Source organism: Ahaetulla prasina, chromosome 3 (assembly GCF_028640845.1).
Source record: "Ahaetulla prasina isolate Xishuangbanna chromosome 3, ASM2864084v1, whole genome shotgun sequence".
NCBI classification, from domain to species: domain Eukaryota; kingdom Metazoa; phylum Chordata; class Lepidosauria; order Squamata; family Colubridae; genus Ahaetulla; species Ahaetulla prasina.
Genome location: NC_080541.1, coordinates 15,446,123 through 15,459,359, shown reverse-complemented (window position 1 = coordinate 15,459,359; position 13,237 = coordinate 15,446,123). Strand labels below are relative to the sequence as shown.

The 13,237-nt window shown below is 43.4% G+C and overlaps 1 protein-coding gene across 2 annotated transcripts in view; it reads right to left on the bottom strand.

Moving 5' to 3' along the window:
* Positions 1 to 13,237, bottom strand: part of CYRIB (CYFIP related Rac1 interactor B) — a 126,788-nt gene that overhangs the window by 36,348 nt on the left and 77,203 nt on the right. For both annotated transcript variants that reach the window (XM_058178498.1, XM_058178497.1), the window contains exon 2: positions 7,708 to 7,783. The gene's annotated coding sequence lies outside the window, so the exon portion shown is untranslated. The remainder of the gene's footprint in view (positions 1 to 7,707; positions 7,784 to 13,237) is intronic.

Genomic DNA, 13,237 nt, shown 5'->3' with positions numbered 1-13,237 from the left:
GGATGAAATCTAATCAGGCAATTACCGAGCTTAAGCAGAAGGTCTTAATGCTGATACCGTCAACACTTGGGTCACATATCAGGATGTGAAACCAGCATATGAAATAAGGATGCAAATAAAGGCTAAGTCATTTCCCCTCTTTCTCCAACTTCACCGTCTGCAATACGACAGGGACTTTGCTGGCATGTAGGGCACCTATTGTTTTTCATACTGTTCAAGTTTAGCATGCAACAAGGAGACTTTAAATGGGAGGAAAATGGAAAAGTATGATTGAGAGGTGTAAATCAACTCATAACAAAGCAAGGCAAACTATTTAAATGGATGTTCTATGCCAGGGACGCGGTGGCTCAGTTGCTAAGTCACTAAGCTTGTCGCTCAGAAAGGTTGGCAGTTTGGCGGTTCAAATCCCTAGTGCCGCGTAACAGGGTGAGCTCCCGTTACTTGTCCCAGCTTCTGCCAACCTAGCAGTTCGAAAGCACATTAAAAAATGCAAGTACAAAAATAGGGACCACTTTTGGTGGGAAGATAACAGCGTTCCGTGTGCATTCAGTGTTTAGTCATGATGGCCACATGACCACGGAGACGTCTTTGGACAGCGCTGGCTCTTCTGCTTTGAAACGGAGATGAGCTCCGCCCCTTAGAACCGGAAACGACTAGCACGCATGTGCGAGGGGAACCTTTACCTTTACAAGCCAGGGGGTGTCAAACTCAAGGCTCGGGAGCAGAAGCTTGTCCACAAGGTGCTTAGATTTGGCCCATGGGGCTGCTCTGAAACAGGAAAGGACTGGCCGAATCTGATCCACGGGGTGCTTAGATTTGGCCCATGGGGCTGCTCTGGAAACAGCAAAGGACTGGCCGAATCTGGTCCACGGGATTCACGGGGTGCTTAGATTTGGCCCATGGGGCTGCTCTGGAAACAGCAAAGGACTGGCCCGCGGTGCCTCTGCCAGTGAAAATGGCTGCACGCACCCCTCCTGAGCTCCGTTTTCGCTGGCAGAGGGTTGCAGGAGACTGTTGCAGCCGAAAACGGAGCTCATGAGCCCCTTTTTACTAGCAGTGTGTTTGGGCCGCCACAGGTGCTCCTGACACAAGTGACGTCAAGCTGACCACACACAGCCAAAGTCAAACACAACCCTGATGTAGCCTCAATAAAATCGAGTTTGACTGCCCTGTTCTAAGCACATGGTGAGGCAGCCGCCTAAAACATCTCACTGCACATGATCTATTATATACTATATGAAGAACCACAGGGGTAGTGTATGCCTGGGAGAACTGACGAATAGCAAAAGCGGGTTAAATAGACAAACCATTTGCACATAGAGCTGGAACATCACATAGTAAGTTCTGAATTTCAGAAGCAAAGAACCATACAACATGCCCAAGAATCTCACTACTATTTCTGCACTACTATTAATCTTCTCATAGTTCCCATCACCAATCTCTTTCCACTTATGACTGTATGACTGTAACTTGTTGCTGGCAATCCTTATGATTTATATTGATATATTGACCATCAATTGTGTTGTAAATGTTGTACCTTGATGAACGTATCTTTTCTTTTATGTACACTGAGAGCATCTGCACCAAGACAAATTCCTTGTGTGTCCAATCACACTTGGCCAATAAAAAATTCTATTCTATTCTATTCTATATATCCTGCAAGGGAATTTGGGTTGAAATCTGCTTGTTGGCCCTTCATATCCATTTTGTGACAAAAGAGAAACCAAATACATTCAAATTTTCCCTCAGTACTTGTACTGTATCAACACTACAAGAAATGCTTTTAAAGGGTTTAAGTATCTTACACACACACACACACACACGTTTCAATTTCCTATTTAAGTTTAGGATCTGTTTTAAATATAAGGTGTTTGGAAAAGATTGACAGATTACTTTTGTTCTAATCCTTACCATACCTACCAAGAAAGAGATGGATGAGGTGGCCCCAATAAGAGATTACAGCTACCTCAACAAATATGTTGTCCTACCTGCCATAAGAAACTTTATTTGAAGGTATCTGGATGGAACATACTGTCTATTGTCCAGGAGTATTCCTTGACAAAATGTACTATCAGGTTGATTATATCTGGCTTTACACCTAATGCAATCTCACATCTGGCACTGACACTGGGAAACCCATGGTCATCTTGATGGATGGACTGCAAGGGGCTTTGATATCACTGACCATGGTCTTAATTAAAGCTCAGCCATGACACCTTTTGTATATGTGCTTTACTTAACCCAGTGCTTCTCAATTATTTTCTGTCATGCCCCCCTAGGAAGAAGAAAACATTTTTCGCGCCCCCTGCGTGACTGTAAAACACGGGGCTTAGCTTGTTATGACAGTGTTTGCCGAGGTCACCTGGGGCGCCCCACTATTTGAGAAGCACTGACTTAACCCAAAGGCGCTTTTTCAAGAGGCAACTGGACTTTCTGGTTTTTTTTCCTTTGACAATGTTTTGCTTCATGAGCTGAAGAAGCTCCTTGGATGAGAAGCGAAACGTCTTCAAAGAAAAAAACCAGAAAGTCCAGTTGCCTCTTGAAAAAGGGACAACCATGACCTGGATGACTGAGTATCTCCATACACGTGTTTTACTTAAATGTTAGATAAGCTGCCTGGTCTTGATGACTGCCTTAGAGCTTTCCAGACGTAGTTGCAACTCCAACATTAATTACAGACAATGACCAGGGATATGGCCTTCTTCAATTTCCCAGTCCAGGATTCTCAGCCCTGAGGTTTCTTTGATGATTGTCTTCTGATACAATGAAGACTATCCTGTCTCTCTCCATCACACTTGTTATAGAGAGCAATACAGTGGGGATGAGCGGGAGGGATGCAAATTTGGGGTCTGAGCTAAATACAGGGATTACCGCTCCTGTCATCTTATTATACAAATTATATTATACAAATATAATAAATAATAATAATAATAATAATCTTATTTATGCAAACATTATGAATGATGATGTAGGTTTAGGAATATTCAGGTTCAAAACTACAACAATAGACATGGAAGCTCACTGAATGAAGTGAGTGGCATTAGGATAGCTTTAACACAGATCTGACTTTGTGGGGGATATATATTTATGTATACATGAATTAATGGGCAAACTATCAGCCTTCTGAACTGAATCTCAGGCACAGAAGGTTCTGTGGCTAAGACGCTGAGTTTGTCGATTGAAAGGTCGGCAGTTCAGTGGTTCAAATCCCTAGTGCTGCGTAACAGGGTGAGCTCCCGTTACTTGTCCCAGCTTCTGCCAACTGAGCAGTTTGAAAGCATGTAAAAAATGCAAGTAAAAAAATAGGGACCGCCTATTGGTGGGAAGGTAACAGAGTTCCGTGCACCTTAGGCGTTTAGTCATGCCGGCCACATGACCACGGAGACGTCTTCGGAGCACGCTGGCTCTTCGGCTTTGAAATGGAGATAAGTACCGCCCCCTAGAGTCAGGAACGAGCAGCACATATGTGCGAGGGGAACCTTTACCTTTACCTTATCGGCCTTCTGAACTGAATCTCGGGCACAAAAGCTTTTCATTTGGTCTTAATTCTTTTTTAACCTCTTCTATTTCAAATAGGGTTTTTTCTCCTCCCTATAATGCATCTCAGATCATTTTAAAGCATTTCACAATCCAAATCACAAAATGGCTCATGTATTAAGCAAGAAATTAGTTAAAATCTCGACTGCTGCTTGCAACTGGGAACTGGGGAACCGAGAGCCGTTTGACCGTCCCTGTCCTCATGAGGACTGGTGGATGAACCCAATGTTGCTGATCCTTCAAGCTGTCTCAGTGCGAATTATGGTCTCAATTACCTAAATTTGTCAACTGCACACTCAGGTGCCCAGAGCGGCTCATTTTAGCTTGCTCAGTTTTTAACTTAAAAGTCATTTGCAAGGCAACATATGCTTTGCCACAGCTAAGTGAACACACAAGAAAGAAAACTGCACACACCACCATATATTTCCCTTCTCTATACAGTTGGCAGCCCAATTAGACACACTTGCTGAATTCAAAGACCACTAACCGACAGGCACCGACATCAAATGTCCCCGCATTTTTATTTTATCAGAATTGCTCCATTAAATACTAAAATCACATTCTGCTAGATCATCGCTATACCCTGATAATAGAATCACTTCACTGCACCTGCGAAAATTATAAATAATAACAATGCTCCTACAGACAAGCAGAAAATGTATTTCGGAAACCCCTGGTTTTGGGAGAAGTGAGCTTTCTCCAACATGGAAAATAAGTCATAAAGGGTACTAGCCTGTAAATAGCAACAGCACTTAGACTTATATACCGCTTCACAGCGCTTTACAGCCCACTCTAAACGGTTTATAGAGCCAGCCTATTGCCCCACAACAATCTGGGTCCTCATTTTACCCACCTCGGAAGGACGGAAGGCTGAGTCAACCTTGAGCCTGGTGAGATTGGAATTGTCAAATTGCAGGCAGCCGGCAGGCAGCCGAAATTGCCTGCAGTACTGCACTCTGCCACTGCAGCAAAAAGTATTAATTATTAATTAAGTATTAATTAATTCAGTCTTCGAGTTAGTGTGTGCTAGGTATCCAGAGATGGGAAAGTCCAAGGGGGGGAAAAAAATCAGAAAAAACTCTTTCTCCAAATCCTTTACTTTTAATTTTATTAATATTTTTTTCCTTACATCAGAGGCAAAAAAGTATCCACAAACAGTACTGCTATCCAGTTTAATGTTCCAAATGGATTTCTTCAAAGCTACGTGAAAGACAACTCACTGTGTGAGAACGTTAAAAATTCTATACATGGAAGACAACCTATAGAGAGCAGCTCCCAAATGCAAGGAGCAGGAATCTATTTATAGGGTTGTTTCCATCTCCTGACTTTTGATCCAGAAATTGGGGGTGGATCTGCTCCTTCCCTATGGAAGCAAGACAAGAGATTGGCAGTAGTATTCATATAACTGTAGCGCAGGGCTGGGCAAGATTTGTTAACAAAGAGCCATATTTAACATCTTTTGTGTGGCTGGAGGGCACAGTGAGTGGTTTGATGACGTCAAGTGGGTGGAAATAAGATTTCATGGCAGTTGGTAAGAGGAGTTTTGAAGTTTCTCTTTATTAAACCATATTAAGGCAATTCCAGGGGCTGATATCACAGTTTCTGAGCAGCTCTCTTTCTTCTACAATAGCACTGAAAAAAGTTGACTTACGGCCGTTTGCCAAAGTTAAAACCTTTGCAGCACTAGCCCCACAATCATGTGATCCAAATTCAGAGGCTTGGCAACTGGCTCATACTTATGACCATTGCGGCATCCCAAGGTCACGTGATCCCTTTTTGCGACCTTCTGACAAGCAAAGTCAATGGGGCAGCCAGATTCACCTAACAACTGTGTCATTAACTTAACAACTGCAGTAATTCACTTAACAACTGTGGTAAGAAAGGTCATAAAATGGGGCAAAACTCACTTAACAAATATGAGCTGCAGTGGTGCAGTGCAGCAGGGTACTTCTGCTGACTGCCGGCTGCTTGCAGTTTGGCAGTTCAAATCTCACCAGGCTCAAGGCTGACTCAGCCTTCCATCCTTCCAAGGTGGGTAAAAATGAGGACCCAGATTGTTGGGGGCAATAGGCTGACTCTGTAAACTGCTTAAAGAGGGCTGTAAAAGCACCGTGAAGCAGTATACATATGTCTAAGTGCTGTTGCTATCAGCAATGGGTTGAATGTCATTGACTCCATTTTACACTTAGTAGTGTCAGCATTTAAAGTGATATATAAAGACACTCTAATTGGGATGTTTGCATTGTATTTCTTATTTACGTGCTATCATAGACTATGTAATTTATACTATTTATATTTTATTATTTACATGCTATTATAGACTATGTAATTTATTAATTAGTAGCTCATGGTCAGAGAGTATGGAAAATAAAAGAAAAAATAAAATAAATAAAATAAATAATAAATAAATAAAGGACTTTGCTATCCTGACAAGAGACTTAAATCTACCAAGTACACATGAGCCTGGTTGGGGTCTGTTTCACATAAAACACTCAGAACTGTTGGACCAAATCTTACATTTACTCATTTCTCTTCCCTTTGCTGTTCCTTCCTCTTTCTGCAAACCAAAAGTAGCAGAGCTGAAAATTACCCTTTAAGGCAAATTTCCAGGGGCGACACAAACCGTGATAGCTCAGACTGTAAGAAGCCTGTTATTAGAACACAGCAGCCTGCAATTACTGCAGGTTCAAGCCCGGCCCGAGATTGACTCAGCCTTCCATCCTTTATAAGGTAGGTAAAATGAGGACCCAGATTGTTGGGGGGGGGACAATAAGTTGACTTTGTAAATATACAAATAGAATGAGACTATTGCCTTATACACTGTAAGCCCCCCTGAGTCTTCAGAGAAGGGCGGGATATAAATGTAAATTAAAAAAAAACACCTAGATTTCTTCTTCAGATGCAATAATGTAAAACAGCCAGCGCTGTGCTGTGCACAAAGTCACAAACCACAACAGTGAGGCGGGGAGGGGGGGAATGGATATTGAAAACACCTGAGTCACATGTGGCCAGTAAGATCTTGGCATTGCCATAGCTGCTCCACCTGTGGGGGAAACCCCCCACTATATCCTGTTCATCTCCCAGAGTGGAAGGTAATATTCTCTTCAACTTTTGGGAGCTACATTTTTCTGAAATATGCTCAGGTATACATCAAGTGGCAACACTGCATTTGGTTCACAGTATAAACAAGCATTCACTTATCAAAATTATCCTCAAGGAAGTTCTAGTTGTCTAAGATTCCTAAACTAGAATAGAATGCAACCCATACAGCCAATAATTAAACTATAATGAAAAGGAAGTCCTACATAGGTAAACGGCTCTAATTTAATCATTCATGCTGCTCAAAAAAAGAATTGCAAGAGGGTGTGGGAGGAAGTTTCCTAGCAAGATTGACACAAGGCGAATAGAATTATGTAGAATAGGTATAGCCTGATTTTTCCCCCTTTTCAAGAAGGAACAATCCTGCCTTCTAATGCAGTGGTCCCCAATGTTTCCAGGTCTATGGACGAGCTGTGGGGGGTGGAGAAGAGGGGATGGTTTGTGTGTGTGTGTGTGTGTGCTGTTTGAGCAAATGCAGCTTTGTGTGCTCGCACGCTTGCTTGCCACTTGTGCAGCCCAGTTCCTAATGGGCCATGGCCCAGCACCAGGCTGTGGACTCGGGGTTGGGGACCCCTGTACTAATGGTAATTGAAGTCTATAAAGGTAAAGGTAAAGATTCCCCTCGCACATATGTGCTAGTCATTCCCAACTCTAGGGGGCAGTGCTCATCTCCGTTTCTAAGCCGAAGAGCCAGCGCTGTCTGAAGACGACTCCGTGGTCATGTGGCTGGCATGACTCAACGCCAAAGGCACATGGAACGCTGTCACCTTCCCACCAAAGGTGGTCCCTATTTTGCTACTTGCGTTTTTCATGTGCTTCCGAACTGCTAGGTTGGCAGAAGCTGGAACAAGTAACGGGAGCTCACCCTGTTACGTGGCACGAGGGATTCGAACCGCCAAACTGCCGACCTTTCAAGTGACAAGCTCAGCGTCTTAATCACTGAGCCACTGCGTCCCTTTTTTGAAGTCTATATACTAGGTTTAATCCATAGCTTTGGTCAATATCTGAAGTCTTTTACGTGGATAGTTAATTTTTTTAAAAAATTGATATGAATATCTTGAATTTACATACCAGGTAAACTATGTCTTGAAACTTCTATCGACACTTACTCCTTGCACGGATGATGCACCAGCTGTTGTTATGAAGCCTGAAAAAAATGAAAAAACAAAACAAAACAATGAAACACAGTAAAACTAAAACCATTCAGCTAAAGACCTGTCTGGTGTTTACTGTTCCTACTTCAAATAAAATATGCGAGATGTCTATGCAGACTTACACAGTAAAATCCCCACAATTAATTGGTAGGTAATGAGCATACTCAACGGAGGACAGAGGTCTTAATTTCTGTACTGCACAGACAAATGATAAACCCTCAAAGAGATTTACATTAGATGATGTTTTGTTTATTTTGTCGAGTGTCAAAACTGTGAAGATAATATGACCCTGATACAGATTCCGCTCTTGAAGAGTTTATGTATTTGACTGTTATAATTACCTGGTACCTTTTTTTTTGCTGCCTCTTTTTATCCAAAAGAATAAAAAGCAGCCCAGAGAGAACGATTACTTCCTCGTTACAGAAGGAAGGTGGAGTAGATTCACACAAGGTCACTGAACTTGAATGCTTCACAGGAAGGGAAGGAAAGTTATCTGAAATATTCATTGTCACAGTAGCTGGCAATCTTTCATGACAAACATTTTCAGAATCACAACTACCGTATATCATGTAACCACATCTAAAAGCACAGATTTAAGACAATATATTGCACAATTTCACAAGTCCCATTTCTTCCTCTACAACAGGCTTTCCCATGATAAATGCGCAAAGACAATAAGGATTTTAAAAAAATTAAGAAAACTGGATCTTTAAAGGAAAAAAAAATAACACTAAAATCTCACCTTAAATTTATAATAGAAGACACCAGGGATTTTCTACCATGTTGCCTCTACTGCCCATACAACCCATTTAAAGCAGCCGCTTAATAAAATACTGAAAGCAGGAGTGTCCAATCTTGGAACTTTAAGACTTGTGGACTTCAATTCCCAGAATTCCTCAGCCAGCTAGATTAGCCCAACTCTCTGACTGAAAAAAATCATAACCTCAGTTCTGTGGTTCTCAAATTTTGTAACTGCCAAGATATACAGACTTCAACTCCCAGGATTCCCCCGCTAAGCAAGAATTCTCGCAAGTTCACACATCTGGAATTGGTTCAGTTTGGGAAACATTAAATTTATTCCAGTACCAATCAGAAAAAAAGTAACAAGCTGGCTGCTGCCAAGAGTTCTCAAAACCAAATCACTGTCAAGAGAAAATGTATTCAAGCCATTGGCGTGTTAATATAATTAGTGCATTTACCAATACATCTAGTTCACTTTTTCTTAAAGGACGTTTAAAGGTGTTTTCTCGCTTAAAGATCAACATAATTCCCCCAACCCACCCCACCCAAAAAAGAAGTCGTTGTGATACAATATTTTATGATGCGGCATTTCACTGTAGAATCTCCCAATTCTAGAATTGTAAGCAGTGGTGAAATCTGAACCGGTTTATTACCGGTTCGCTGGCTGCGCATGCAAACCATGCACCAAATGCAAGGTGCGTACGCAGTGCACACCGAAAGGAGGCATGGGGTAAGTAGAACAGCGTGTGAGGGGGGAAATCAACTGTGATGCGTGATTTTTTTTTTTTACTTTTAAAAGCATTTTTTTCAACCTTTTCGGCTGAAAAAAATGCTTTTAAAAAAATGCTTTTAAAAGTAAAAAAAAAAAGCTCTGACGATCGCGTGTCTCAGCTGTGATCGTCAGAGCCTCTTTTTGTATCTTTTAAAAGCATTTTTTAAAAGAAGCGGCAAGTGGGGAAGTGGGCAACCGGGCATTGGGTGGGCGTGGGCGGGAAGGTGGGGGGGCAGGGATTTTTGCTACCGGTTCTCCAAACCACCTACCACCATTGCTACCGGATCGGCCGGTCCGGTCTGAATTGGGAGCATTTCACCCGATTGTAAGGCTTCATTGTCAACGTCATTTCTAGAGGGGAGATGAACATGCGGTCCTCCAAATTCTGCTTCAGTTGCAACTTAACTGCAGTTACCAGCCCCCATTAACGTGCCAGGGTCAGTGATCTAAGTTTAACCAGTTTCTGGAGGGACGAATACTCCCCACCCTGCCTTACGGGAACCAAGTGGTTGCCATTTGTTGGTAACCGAATCCCACATTATTCCAGTCATGTTTGAATGACTGGAACACATGGGTATATTACCCAAGGCAGCAAGGGCTGGGGTGTGGGGATAGAGCCTATGAATAATAGCTGTGCAACTGCATTACTCAGCTAAAGTTGTTAGCAATCCATAGCCAGATGAAAAGTAGCAACCGTGACAAGCGGAAAGATCAATTAGGCCTTGTTTTCACCAGTTTTAAGTCCGACACCGTTCAGTCCGTTTGCTGGAGACTTTATGATGACATAAGCTTTCAGGAACCTGTGACCATTTTGCCAGCTGCATGGGGTGTATTATGCTGAGAAAAGAGCTTATGTGCGCTAGGGATACGCAAAACAGATCAGGAGGTCGCTGGTGGTTTCTAGGTAAAGATTCCCCTCGCACATACGTGCTAGTCGTTCCTGACTCTAGGGGGCGGTGCTCATCTCCGTTTCAAAGCCGAAGAGCCAGCGCTGTCCGAAGACGTCTCCGTGGTCATGTGGCCGGCATGACCAACGCCAGAGGTGCACAGAACGCTGTTACCTTCCCACCAAAGGTGGTCCCTATTTTTCTACTTGCATTTTTTACGTGCTTTCGAACTGCTAGGTTGGCAGAAGCTGGGAGAAGTCACGGGAGCTCACCCCATTACACGGCAGCACTAGGGATTCGAACTGCCGACCTTTCGATCGACAAGCTCAGCGTCTTAGTCCCTGAGCCACCACATCCCTTGGTGGTTTCTAATAGAAGGCAAATATGACGGCACCAGATTGTATTTCTGTCTAACCCAAAATCCACCCCTTTATACTTAGTCCTCTACTTCTGACCGTAATAGACTCCTATCGATTGTAAGTCAGGGTACCCATGTGCCCAACCTGATTACACAACGTACATTGGGGTAGTAATTAAGCGAAACCCATGGCCTGCGATGAACACTTTTGCCGGAACACAGAAATAAATGCCAGTTTCCAAACATAACCATCATGCAGCATGGTCACATGACCACGGGATGCTGCAAATAGCTTTAAAGGCAGGCCAGGTGCTGAGAGCCGATTAATCATGTGACCTGGAGGGTGGGGTGGGGGGAAGAGTCACAACTTCATACTGGGTTATATGTACCTTTTGGGGGGGGGGAAGTGGGGTGTCTGCAGAAACTTCAAGGACTAAATGGCTGATTGTAAGTCTTAAGTCGAGGACTACCTGTAGATTGTTCCTACCTGGTAGACTTCCACCCATCGAGATACTGCTTGAACAGTGGGTGACGCTGCAGGAGAAGGGACCTAACTGGGTGTCTCCAGAACACCTGGAAGCAGACATTTGCAGCCGAGGCAGTTTCTGTCCTTTCCATGAGGAATATAGAAAATAGAGCTCCAGGACCAGGCAACCTGACTTTACAGTCCCAAAGGTGTTTTTTTCAAGAGGCCACTGGACTTTCTGTTTTTTTCTTTGAAGACGTTTCGCTTCTCATCCAAGAAGCTTCTTTAGTTCAATTCAGCTCTTGGATGAGGATGAGAAAAAAAAACAAGGAAGTCCAGCGGCTTCTTGAAAAAGCACCTTTGGGACAACCATGACCTGGATGACTTAAGAATCTCCATAGACATCTGACTTTACAGTGGAGTGATGGAGAAACTGAAGTCAGGGGTGAAATCCAGCAGGTTCTGGAAAACCGGTAGTGGAAATTTTGAGTAGTTTGGAGAACCGGTAGCGTAAATTTTGAGTAGTCTGGAGAACCGGCAAATACCACCTCTGGCTGGCCCCAGAGTGGGGTGGGAATAGAGATTTTGCAGTATCCTTTTCCTGCCACGCCCACCAAGCCACGCCACGCCCACCAAGCCACACCCACAGAATCGGTAGTTTAAAAAAAATGGATTTCACCACGGATCTGAGTTCCAAACAAGCATTTGTGCTCATCAGCTACTGCGATTCGACGTTGAAGGGTATAATCACTCATGCTCACAGGAGAATGGGGCAATCCTGAGGCATCGAACAGCATCTATCCGGAATGGTGAAGGAACTCCTGTTTGGGGAGGGGGTTGGACTAGAAGACCTCCAAGGTCTCTTCCAACTCTGTCATTTGTATTCATTGAGCAAATATTCTCTCCCAGCAACAGTGCCAACAGTGTGGACTACTATGTTCTGCATTACCTGAATGGAGGAAAGTAAGGGGGCAGACCCATTCTGCTCCAGACTGCCTGTGGCTCCTCAAATTTCCACAACCAACTGCCATGGCTAACTTAAAAAAGTAATTCTCAATTTACAATCCCAGTTGGGACCAGAATTTCGGCCATTTAAACCACTGCAGTCATTAAGCAAGTCATCATGTGACTGGTGCCGATTTTATGATCATTTTTACCATGGTGGTGAAGTGAACCATGCGGTCATTAAGCCAATCTGGATTCCCCAATTGAGCCTGCTTCTTAGAACAGGGGTCTCCAAACATGGCAACTTGTGGACTTCAATTCCCAGAATTCCTGAACCAGGAAAGCTGGCTGAGGAATTCTGGGAGTTGAAGTCCACGAGTCATAAAGTTGCCAAGGTTGGAGACCCCTGTCTTAGAAGCTGGCTGAGAAGGTTGCCAATCACGATCATGCAACGGAAAGACACCACAACCCATCATAAATGCGAGTTGGTTGCCAAGCGCCTGAATTGTGATCAGGTGACGGTTTGGGTAGTGTGGTGACGTCGCAAATTTGAGAATTCTTATGTCACTTTTTCTAAGGCTACTTTGAACTTTGAACCTTCGCAAAATGAATGGATGCAAGTTGAGGGACTTCACCCACAGCCCCCAATCTCGGACCCTGAGAGTTAATTTTAAAGCAACCCCCTTAATGGACCACCTGGAATTTATTTTCTGCCAAGATATCCTTCTGCCTTGGAGGAGGTAATTAATTTGAAAGGGTTGTTTGTTGCCTTGCTGGTGAGATCAAAGCTACAGAGCCAGTCTACTAGTAACTTCCCCTCACATTCCCTTCAATTAGCATACCTCCAGGGCAAAGTAGATATATATTGGGGTACTTAATTCAAGAAAGGTAGCATGAGAGGAGGAAATTTGGTTGCATAATCAGAGGCATAGAATAAAAAAACTTGTGAAGTATGAGTACCGCTTTATAAAACCTGAGTAAGGCCACACCTGGAATGCTGCATCGTTTTGGTCACCACGGTTCAAAAAAAGGTGTCGAGACTTTGGAAAAAGTGCAGAGAAGAGGAACTAAGATGATGAAAGGCCTGGAGACTAAAACATTTGAAGAACGGTTGCAGGATTTGGGTTTGGCTAGTCTAGAGAAGAGGGACGTGGTGGCTCAGTGGCTAAGACGCTGAGCTTGTCGATCGAAAGGTCGGCAGTTCAGCGGTTTGAATCCCTAGTGCCGCGTTGACAGGGTGAGCTGCCGTTACTTGTCCCAGCTTCTGCCAACCTAGCA